This window comes from Trachinotus anak, unplaced genomic scaffold (assembly GCF_046630095.1).
Source record: "Trachinotus anak isolate AG129_WGS33_773 ecotype Australia unplaced genomic scaffold, CSIRO_AGI_Tana_v1 ptg000032l, whole genome shotgun sequence".
In the NCBI taxonomy this organism is placed as follows: domain Eukaryota; kingdom Metazoa; phylum Chordata; class Actinopteri; order Carangiformes; family Carangidae; genus Trachinotus; species Trachinotus anak.
In genome coordinates this window covers 21,833,241-21,843,766 of record NW_027273883.1, presented here as the reverse complement: position 1 = coordinate 21,843,766, position 10,526 = coordinate 21,833,241, and the positions used below count along the sequence as shown (strand labels likewise).

Below are 10,526 nucleotides of genomic sequence, written 5' to 3'. Positions count from 1 at the left end.
GCTCTGGGAGGAGACATGCTGCTCTTGTCTCTTTCTACCCTTAATTTCTCTCATAAAATAGTCTGGGCTAAGAGGCAGTCTTATTGCTTCGCCAAATGTTTTGCTCAGACAGACACCATCATTCCTTCTTTGACATACAGCAAAGTGGACTTTGACCGTGTTGTAAACATAGTTAGAGAAGTTATTTTTCTTTCTTACAAAATATATATGTTGAGTATCTTAATATAGCTAAAAATGTGATGAATGACTTTGCTGGAGGTTTAGACAACTGCATTTATAGTTATACTTAAATCCATTTATCAAATTTGCATATTATTGCTGTAAAGGTTGTTTTCTGGAAGTCACAAGGTGTTGCAAGTTTGCTGTCTCTTGATGTAAAACACTGCTCACTGTATGTAGGAAAAAAGTGATGTCTGTGTAAGAAGTCATGGTGACTGCTGCTCCTCCTGAGAACGTTTCTGAGCTCATACAATCCAATGGATGACGAACTGATCATTAAAGAGAACGTAACCATATGTTTTTACTTTTGTATACAAGGAAACGGAAATAAATTAACAGATAAATACACATTAGGCTTATCTGTGTGCTCTACAACACATGCAAACATACAAAACACTCATATCCTATGGGGGGTCAGACCTGTTTAGTGAATGAAAAACAGTTTTGTCACTGGGACGGGACGCCTCATTATTCGTGAATGAGTTCCTTCCTGTCCTGCCATACTGAAGCACTTTGCACCAACCAACACCAACTGAGGAAATAAATAGAAGTATTTTTTTCCCCTTCCTGTGATGCCGCTGTAGGAAACATTTCTCCCTGAATAAAACGTCACAGAACAGATCTAAAGAGCACAGAGGTGACTTTTCAACAGTATTGTGTTTCCTCAGGTTCTTTCATCTGCCAACAGAAGCTGTGAAGTTGGAAAATGTGACGCGTGTTTGAGATAGAAGCTGATATCTCGATCACCTGAATCCAGATTCCTCGGGTACACAAGCAGCCGATGTGACGCACATTAGCAGTGTGGCTAACTGCTTCCCGGCCCAATTAGCGTCCATTACCAGCTGTTAGCATCCCTGTTACACTGTTGACACACATTTTCACAAGTGCACACCCTCACTCATTTGTTCACTCACTCTATGTCGCACACAGACGCACACACACACACACACACACACTATCTTTCCCTTTTTCTTGCGCACACACATACGCTCAGACGCACACATGCACAGCCTGTACTTTACAGATATCAGCTGTTATCCCCATCTAGCATCAGTCCCCAGGCACTATGCTAACAGCCTCCTCTACAAGCCAATTTACAAGGATTCTGGTCATGTTTACATTAGCCCTCTCTCAGTGCATGAAAAGAGCAGGGCCGCGCTGCAGAATAGAAATGAGCAAATATGAATAATTCAATCTTCCTCCTGGCCATTAACACGTTTCCCTTGAATAAAGTGATAATAGGTTATCATCTGTGAAATGGAAATTTCATAACAGAGACGGTGAGAGGAGCGTCTCCGGTTACACCAGAGGAAATTAATTTCACAGCACATCTGCTCCACAAAGCCCCGGCCCTCCAATGCTAAGTATGAGAAAATGTAGTCGTTCAGCTCTGCTAGCTTTCTAATTAGATTAGCATGCTTATTTGAAGGCGGGAATCTTTAGTCTAGTCAAAGGAATTAGTGTTACCCATTACAGATACCTAATATTTATAATAATGAAATGACTTAGCCAATTAGGGAGGGTTAAAAATGCATTATTTTACCTTATTATATTAGCCAGATGGTACACTGAATAGTCCATGTTGTGCTGTGCATCTGGATGAGGACTAAGGTGGAGGGGGCAGTTTTGTCCACATCTTTCTGTCTCACTACCTTCCTGAGGAAGCAGCCTTAGCTTGAAGAGCAATCAAAAGTTTAATGAAAAAAGCCTAAGCTTTCTTCTTTGTTGGGCAGATAAACACCCCTGAAACAAATCAATCTTGAAATTGAAAACTTCTGGTGTGAGGATAAGGGAGTGACAGCAGTGTAAACAGTTATGATTTTGATGGCTATCGTCATAAGGAGGCCAACAATGGCGCTGAGGGAGTAAAACCTCTGAGGGAGTAAAAGGTTTTTGTCCCTTTAACTTTCCTCCCCCCCTTTCTTCTATTTCTATCATTTTTTTTGTTTTGTTTTGTTTTGTTGTTTACTGGTGGACAGCTGTAAATGATAAGAGATTGAGGGCCATTATCTGAAATGGGGATCAGCAATCCCTCTGGTGCAAAGCTATGAGACTCAAAGCAGCAGACTTCAGAGTCTGCTGAGCACGGAGGAAGAACAAGAGGAGGAGGAGGAGGATGCTAGCTGGGACCTGCGGACTAGTGCTTTCCCTGCAGGACACCTGCTGGATCAGGCAGGTGAGTATCCCAGGGAATTACATCCATATTGGAAAACATCCACTTCCAATGTTTAGTGCCACTGCAGGAGGTAAGTCGAGAAGTGAAGGAAATTAGTAGCACATGTAAATTTGTTATCAATTACTTTGTGTAATGTAATATGATTAAAAGGCGTTATTGTCTTCTGTCTATCAATGCAGCAGAGTGTTTTATTGTTGGTGCATGAGGTGGACATAGGACCTTTAATGGAGCTATTTGTAAGTTGTCGCTGAGCGTGGTTTCTTGGCAGGATTGGGTGGTGGTGATAGTCGCTTGACAGGAGCTTCAGCCATCATTACAAGAGGTTATAGTACGCCCCCTGAATAGCGCCATGTCTTCAGGATAGACTGGAGGCTAGAGTTATGGGAAAGATGGGCTGGAGCTAGCTGGTTAGCGAGCTAACCTCAGTAGAAGAAAACACAAATTGGCATTTTGAACCACTGGAGACAGCACTTGGCAAGTTAAGGAATAAAGTTTGACGCTGAACTGACAACATTTCTTCTACACTGGTAAGCAAAGTAGTGCTAATGTTGGCTATGTAGCCATAGCAAAACTTACAAATAGCCCCTTTAACTATCATACATTCTGCTGGAGTGTTGGTGTTCTCTATTGGGGTCCAGTTTTTCTTGGGTGTGTATTTGTCCAGTCTTGCTGTGTTCAGGTCCTCTTTGGATCAGGCGTCAGTTTGTTAAAGATTATTTTATGAATGTTGCATTTGCAAAAACATGATTTGACTTGATTGTTCAGGAAACCCAGTGGGAAAACCCAACCCGACATGCAGGTTCCCCACAAATGTTTCCATATCTGTTTTGTCTGTCCAGGTCTGTTTTGGATCAGGTTCAACATTTTGGACCTACGAAGAAATCTATTGTGTCAGACTTTCATGTAGTAACCAACAAAGATGTGCGGTTAGGGTTGAGGTTATTGTTTGTACTTTTACAAACCATAACGGCAAACCTTTCATAACCTTACCCGAGTGTCTTACTTGCCTAACCATAATCATACCTTAGTCATGGTAAGTTTGCCAAAACCACAGTCTTTCCCTGGCCTTAATCATGCTGTAGCTGCCATGCACATATTGTAATTGTAATATTGTAATATTGTAATATTGTGATATTGTAAAAAGTGAAAAATTAAAAAAAATTTTTTTTTCATTGAACATAGTCTTAGTTTTGGCAGAGCTGTACAATACTGACATTCTTCCTTCCTTACACCTCCTCAGATCAGCTCTGCGAACCTCTGTGGCAACAATCAGAACTCCATGTTAGTATTGATATGTTGTTGGTTTATGATTATGACCTACTAGGCATGGGTTTTGTTAGTTCCCTGTACACCTGCACTTCCCCAGACTACATGTCCACAACGCAGACCTTGCCAAGGTTAAACTCAGACAGTTGACACATTGTTTTCCATTGCAATTCCCTGCTACTCTTCTATCTTGCTCCAGTCTTTTACAGATTAAGGCAGTTGTATTATAAGACACAGAATTAAGCCCACAGTGTCCTAAAGATATAGCCCAATTCACTGCTCTTAATTTTGCAATTCCATCACCCCGGTGCTGCAAAGCCCTGCTTCTCCATCAAAACCATTAAGGGCATTGAAGCCTGGAGTATCATCAACAATGACAGGTAAATATTTAGGCTGTCTCACTGGAGCAAATAAGCCACCCAAGGTCAAATAGCTGCGTTAGTCCATTCCAGCTTAGCTACATTGGTCTTTAGGTCTCAGCAGGAACAATGTACACAGATCCAAAGCAGGGCAGAGGGCAGTTTTTGTGCATCAACTTGCAATGGTAAAATGTAGATTCTACAAAGACCAGAGTGAGATAATGTAACATTTAGAATATTAAGATAAAGAAAATATCTAGAGATGTACTTCTTTGTGCCATCACTTTATATCATTCCCTGCATCTAAAACAGTGACTGCATCAAGGGACCAAACAACTGCATCACAGAAAAAAATAAAAAAGGTCAAGTCAACCTATTTGCGGCTCAAGAAATCACCACATCTTCAACAACAACTGACTTCCAAATGTGTCATTTATCATACAATCTGTCATACTGAAGCCAGAAAAAAAATCATAATTGGAGTTTTTATCTTTTCCATTATTTCCTTCCACCGCCTCTGTCAACAAAATCAAAATGCCTTTTTGAGGCACATAAGGAAGTGCAGCTCTGGGCCGAGCCACGGTGGCCTCAGAGATAGGCTCTGCTGGATAAGAAGTAAGTGAGTTCTTTGCTTTTGTGTCAACAAGAGACTTTATGGCTTTGAAGTAATAAATCATAAAAAAACTACTCTGTTCCTAAACATTTATAGATAAGGGAGTTAGGAATCAAATCAATTTAAGTTTCTGTACACAAGGTCCCAGTGTGGCCCGCAAACAGTTTGAGTATCAAAACCATCTCAACGTGAAGCCACTGTAAATGGATTAGTGTGGGGAGAGATGGGGGATGTCATCCTCCAAACACTGCTACAGTATAAGTGACGGAAATCATACTGGGTCAAAATATCCCTTCAGCCAAAATGAGAATTAAAACATATATACAATAATAATATTAATAATATCACCACGGCTACATTAAATCAACTTGTGTCATCAGGGAAAATGACACTTGTGATATTCCTGGAAATAACAAAAAGAAAACAAGAATTTCGAGACCATTTCAACAGAGATGAAATGTTTACCATAAATTTTTCTTTTGTCAAAATTTCAAAATCATGATTTTTGAGCATCTAAAAATACCTCTTTGTAAATGTAAAGTATAATGACCAGGTAGAACGGAATTTAATATCTGTTACTCATTATACACATTATATATTCACGTTATAATTGCAGGCAAATAGTGTACTTTACCAGGATATGGTGGTTGGATTCCCTCCAGATATTCATTCACAAAGCATAAAAAGACATTTATGTGGGAAAACAAAAAACTCAGCGGCGCTTATTGTCTCCAGCTGACTCATTTTTTACTATTTTCCCTAAAGGAAGTAATAAGATCTCACAAACTGTCTCTTAAAAGGTGCAGTTGGTGTTTCTCAGAAAATTCTTGGTTTTTTTTTTTTCTTTTTTGATTACTTTATGTATGATTTTCTTTCATTAAACGGAGCTCTCAAGAGCTAGGTATAATTTTTTTTTTTGGTCTTTTTTAATTCATGGATGTGATACAGTATTTAAGATTATAGGAGGAAAAATGCATCTGGTTTGTATAAATCATTTTGGCAAAACTATAGGAAAAGCTGTATTTTCAAAATGATACATTAAGACAGTGCTGTTGGCCAAGTGACAGTGAAAACAGTGAGTTCATTCACAAGATGTCCCTGAAAATCTTGCCAAATCATCACAAAATAGCACATGGCATGGTTTGGGATGACGCTTGCATATGTGATGACATGAACAACACCAGCAAACTGTGAGTAGTCTTTTTTTTTGTGTCACAGGGTATATTTGCAGGTAGAAGCCAAAGAAGACGTTTGGAATGAGTGTGCACTCACCAGCATGAGACTTCTATCCCCAGGCAGGCTCTGGGTGACAGGTGTATAGATAATACCTGACCCCTGCAGCCGGCAGCCTGAACAGCACACCTACTGTGGTCATGTTCTGTGATGACCACAGAGGAGGAGTGAAACTCCCAAAACAATTTATTTGGATCCTCATGGCTGTGGTCAGCAGTAGAAGTATTCAGATTACCCAAGTAAAAGAAGGAATACTGCAATATAAAAATACTCTACTACAAGTAAAAGTCCTGTGGTGAAAATGTTACTTAAGTAAAAGTGTTACATTCCACTACTGTTTTTGTGCTTATTCTCTGAACTAGTTGCTCCAACTTAAACTTACTTAACTTGACCTCCTTACTAATTATTAATCAAATGTGCACACGCGAGCATATCTTAAAATGTCATGAAACAACATTCCTTTGTGCTGCAAAGTTGTTGGTGCATTCGAATGCAGAAATAACAGAAAATGCCTCACACTGGGTGTTTAATGTGCAAAGTAAACAGTGAAATTGCATTATATTATATTACTGGTTTCCTGCTGCCTTCAGGATAAAAAATAAATGAAAACAACTTCAGCATTCACCGTCATTTGGAAGAAGTAATTTCAAAATGATACCCTTATTTTGTAAGATCTGAGAAATATGACCGCCTTTTGATTCTGACATTAGATTGGATGAGGCAAAAATAATAAATTAAATGTAATAAAGTTACATCACTCACCAAGATATTTATTTCTACTTGCTTATTAATTACAACCTATTTGTGACCATTTGATGGTGTTATTGGTGTTGGTTTTATTGGTATGCCTCATTTAGAAGTGACTTTGAAATACTGTACCTGGTCACGTGTTTCCAATTAAAAAAAAACAAACAACAAAAAAAAAAAAAAAAAAAAAAAACTGAGCAGCTTAATAATGTTTGTTAAATTGTCAGATTTTTAGCTTCAGTACAGGGTTTTTAGTGAAATGTTCAAAATCCAAAGAAAACAACATGTGATTGGTTGGGCTGATTACTTGAAACTTTCCTAATGGCTTCTCTACAACTGGGTCTTTGAATTCAGAATGAAATTAATATTTCAGATCTTGACGTGACAGGCTGTTTGACTTGGCCCCATGTCAGCGACAGGCCATTCATCACAGAGTTAAGTGTCAGCATTAAATTATCCCTGCTATTATGACAGCAACATTACTCATCAGGATTAGGGCAAGCCAAACAGAGGCTCCTCAGCTGCAGCCATCTCCTGCTCCCTATCGATCGCTGTTCCCTCCATTACCAACACAGAGGCTATCTGCATGACACCGGCACACTGCGCATGTTGATGATGCTCTTGTCTGCAACCAGGATGCTTGTATCATGAGGTAAAGAGAGAGAGAGAGAGAGTGAGAAGGAGGGAGCAAAACACGAGAGAAAAGAGGAGATAAAGAGAGACTGTATGCAGAGACTCTCCAGAGAGTGAAGGTATAATGAAGTGCTGGATAGGTTTAATACGAACAACAGAAGGGGCCACTGGTGTAGTCAAGTGCTGTTAATATCTCCTCCATTCCTTAAGCAAATCAAGTTATCTGGCACTGCCTGTGTTTCGATAAGGAGTGGATGAGGTCCGTTGAGAACAGCTTGATTTAGATGTTGTTTAAAGTGAATATCCAGATAGCTCAAACACAGACTCTGTATGATCTGAATCTACTTGTATGTCTGCTTGTTTTTTTACTCAGCGGAGCGTGCACTCAGACTGAAGAAGAGAGATAAAACTGCAGTGGCGTCTGCATAAATCCCTCATTTCTTTGCCCTTGCCTTCCAATGCCTCAAACGTGCCACAAGACATTACTTAAATAATGCCTGAAGGTGCAAACGCCACTGACGGTGTCCCCCTCCGTTCAATTCGAAACGCATCAAATCCTCTCTAATTCCACATTTCAGTCTTTTAAATTGCCCTGTGCTCTGAAACGTAACCAAAGGCTTCAACTTTGTTTCAAGACTTTTTCCTTTTTATTTTCTATTAATGTCAACTTTGTGTTACTCTGAGAGGATGAGATAAGCGAGGGAATAAGGCCATTTTCTTTTTGTTGTAAATGTCCTCTGTGCAGTCACACAGGAGCATCCAAGGAGATAGCAGACCTGAGGATTTTCAGTGCAAGCCAATTTTAGGAAGTGAAAGCTGACCTCTTCAGGGACTTCCACATGGCATGTGTCTCTCAAACAGAAGAATCTCTGAGGGCTTTGTTCTTCAGGTGGGACAACTCTGGACCACATGGACAGTACAGCAACCTGTCTCATTTCAGAAACCTCAGCAATGCCTGATCTGACCTGATAAATAACTACAGAGACTTGCTTTGTAACTCATCCTCTGAGTATTACAATTCTACAGTTTTTAGTAGAAAAATGAGCAAGAGGTTTGCAACATTTTAATAATCAAAACAATGCAACTTTGATATAATTACGCAAATAACATCATGAAATAGATCAGAGCAATCCTAAATCCAAATAAAGTATGTGTGTCAAAAATAATCTCAGTGTAAAGGTTCACTTGCTAGCTTTTGGGGCTTTGAATCTCATGGTCTTGGCCAGCAAAATGTTGATGATGCAAATTAGATTAAGTTCACTTAGACATAAGAGGGCTTTTTTCAGTTTTCAGTGTTGGAGAAAGTCTTCAGATCTTCAGGAGCAATAATACTGCAAGATAAAAATACTCTGACAGTTAAAAGTCCTGCATTGAACATTTCAAGTATTATTGGTGTATATGTTTGTGTATGCATTGTGATCTCTTGGCAGTATTTGTGGCTGTATTTGTGGTGTTGATACTTTTTGGAGGATTTTTCATGCAAATATCAGACAGATAATACGCCTTGACTAACAGATTGAACCTTGACTTCTGAGGTGAGTGAAATTCTACAGTTTTTTTATTTATATGTTAGCACTAATGAGCAGCTATTAGTGTTTGCACTCACCGTACCTGGCTTGTTAGCATAGCTTGTTAACTAATTGGCTAGCAATGTATTAGCCTTGGGATAGACACCTAGACACCCAGCTGTGCTAACGATGCTAACTGAAGCGTATGCTAGCCATAGTTATTAAACTGGCATATGCCAGAGTCTCCGCTCCACACATGCCCCACCTCTTTGTCCATTTTTGGATTTCCTGGGAGTTACACAGAGTCAGGCACTGCCAAGATGACGACGGCAGAGCGGCCCACTCTGAGCTTCAGAACCACTCTTCAGAAACCAAAAGGTAACATCACTGAGGCTACATCCATTGTTATTTACAGTCTATTATAAAATCTTGATCTCCAAAGATGAGTAACTGTAACTGGGAAATGAATGTGCAAGTAAAAAGCACAATGTTTGCATTTGAAATATAGATGAGTAGAAGTATAAAGTAGCATGAAATGGAAACTCGTGTGGCACGAGGATTGTACAGAGCAAAATACAGCATTTGAGTAATTGTACTAAATCTCCATCCTTTCAGTGTGGCTTCTAGATTCATAGTGCTGTGTACATGTAATCCATGTCACTGTAAAAGAAAAAAATCATTTTGCCAACCAAAATTGCGGCTGCTAAGAAATAAAATTTGATCCTCAGGGGCTGCAAAGATAAACAGCCTGTAGGTCGTTTGTGCAGAAGTTTATTAAGACCCATGGTTAAGTTTTGTTGTTACGCATCATCTAGTGACCGTGGTAATTGTGACAGGAACAAAGGGAAAAGTGCGGTGATGTAGTTTATAGAGTGAGAAAGTCCACATTAGGAGGAAGTTGGGGCGGATGGATGGGTCACCAAAACACAGGAATATGTCAACAAAGACTGGTGTTTGATTCCCATGTAAAAGTAGCAGTTTATGTTGTTTCCATTATCCATCACCATTCAACAAAGTTGTTTTTATGGTAACCATGACAGCAAAGATGTTGTCTAATGTTGATGTAGTTTTTTTTTTATCCCAAATCACAATCTTTTCCTAAACCTAACCAAGCAGTTTTTGTGCCTAAACTTAACCAAGCTATGACGTTATTATAATAACCACAGGCTGCATGTTTTTAATTGTAACCATGACAACCAAGGTCCAATACTCCTGCCATTGTAGGGACGCTATTTGAGGAGACACTTCTGAGTCGTATCAGAGGGTTGAAAAAAAATGACCTACATGGTTGTTCAGGTTGGAGGACTTGTTGGACCCTCATACTTAAAAAAGAGGAATGAAAAAAAAGTAATGAGAGCCACAAAGCAGTCTCCATTTAATAACACAATTTAAACTTTGCTATGAATTGACCCCAGTCAACCATATTGCTTGAGAACGATGATGACATTTTTCACACAAGCTTGTGACGGATTTAATGTCTCTTCATCATGGAAGTGAGTCACTTAATAATTAATCTGAAGTGGAAGGTAAAAATTTGCATAGTTCATTTTCTCAGACTGTGTTAATCACTTTCTCAGTGTCACAGGGGTTGACACTGAGAAAAGATGTTGTGTATCAGTCTAATAAAAAGCAGCCTGTACTGGGACAATGTAACTCAAGCCTGGACAGGTCAATGTATGGATCCAGTGGTGGAGAGCTCATAGGAGATCAGATAAGTCTCATTTGGTTGAATGCTCGCTCTGAGCTTTTTGAAGAGATGAAAAAAGAAAGAC

At 39.3% G+C, this 10,526-nt stretch overlaps 1 long non-coding RNA gene across 1 annotated transcript; it reads left to right on the top strand.

Moving 5' to 3' along the window:
* Positions 1–1,869: 1,869 nt before the first annotated feature.
* On the top strand, positions 1,870–6,588 carry LOC139613407 (uncharacterized). The gene is made up of 3 exons (XR_011686743.1): positions 1,870–2,395; positions 3,636–4,635; positions 5,852–6,588. It is a non-coding gene; the product is annotated as an uncharacterized lncRNA (long non-coding RNA).
* The last annotated feature ends 3,938 nt before the right edge of the window (positions 6,589–10,526 follow it).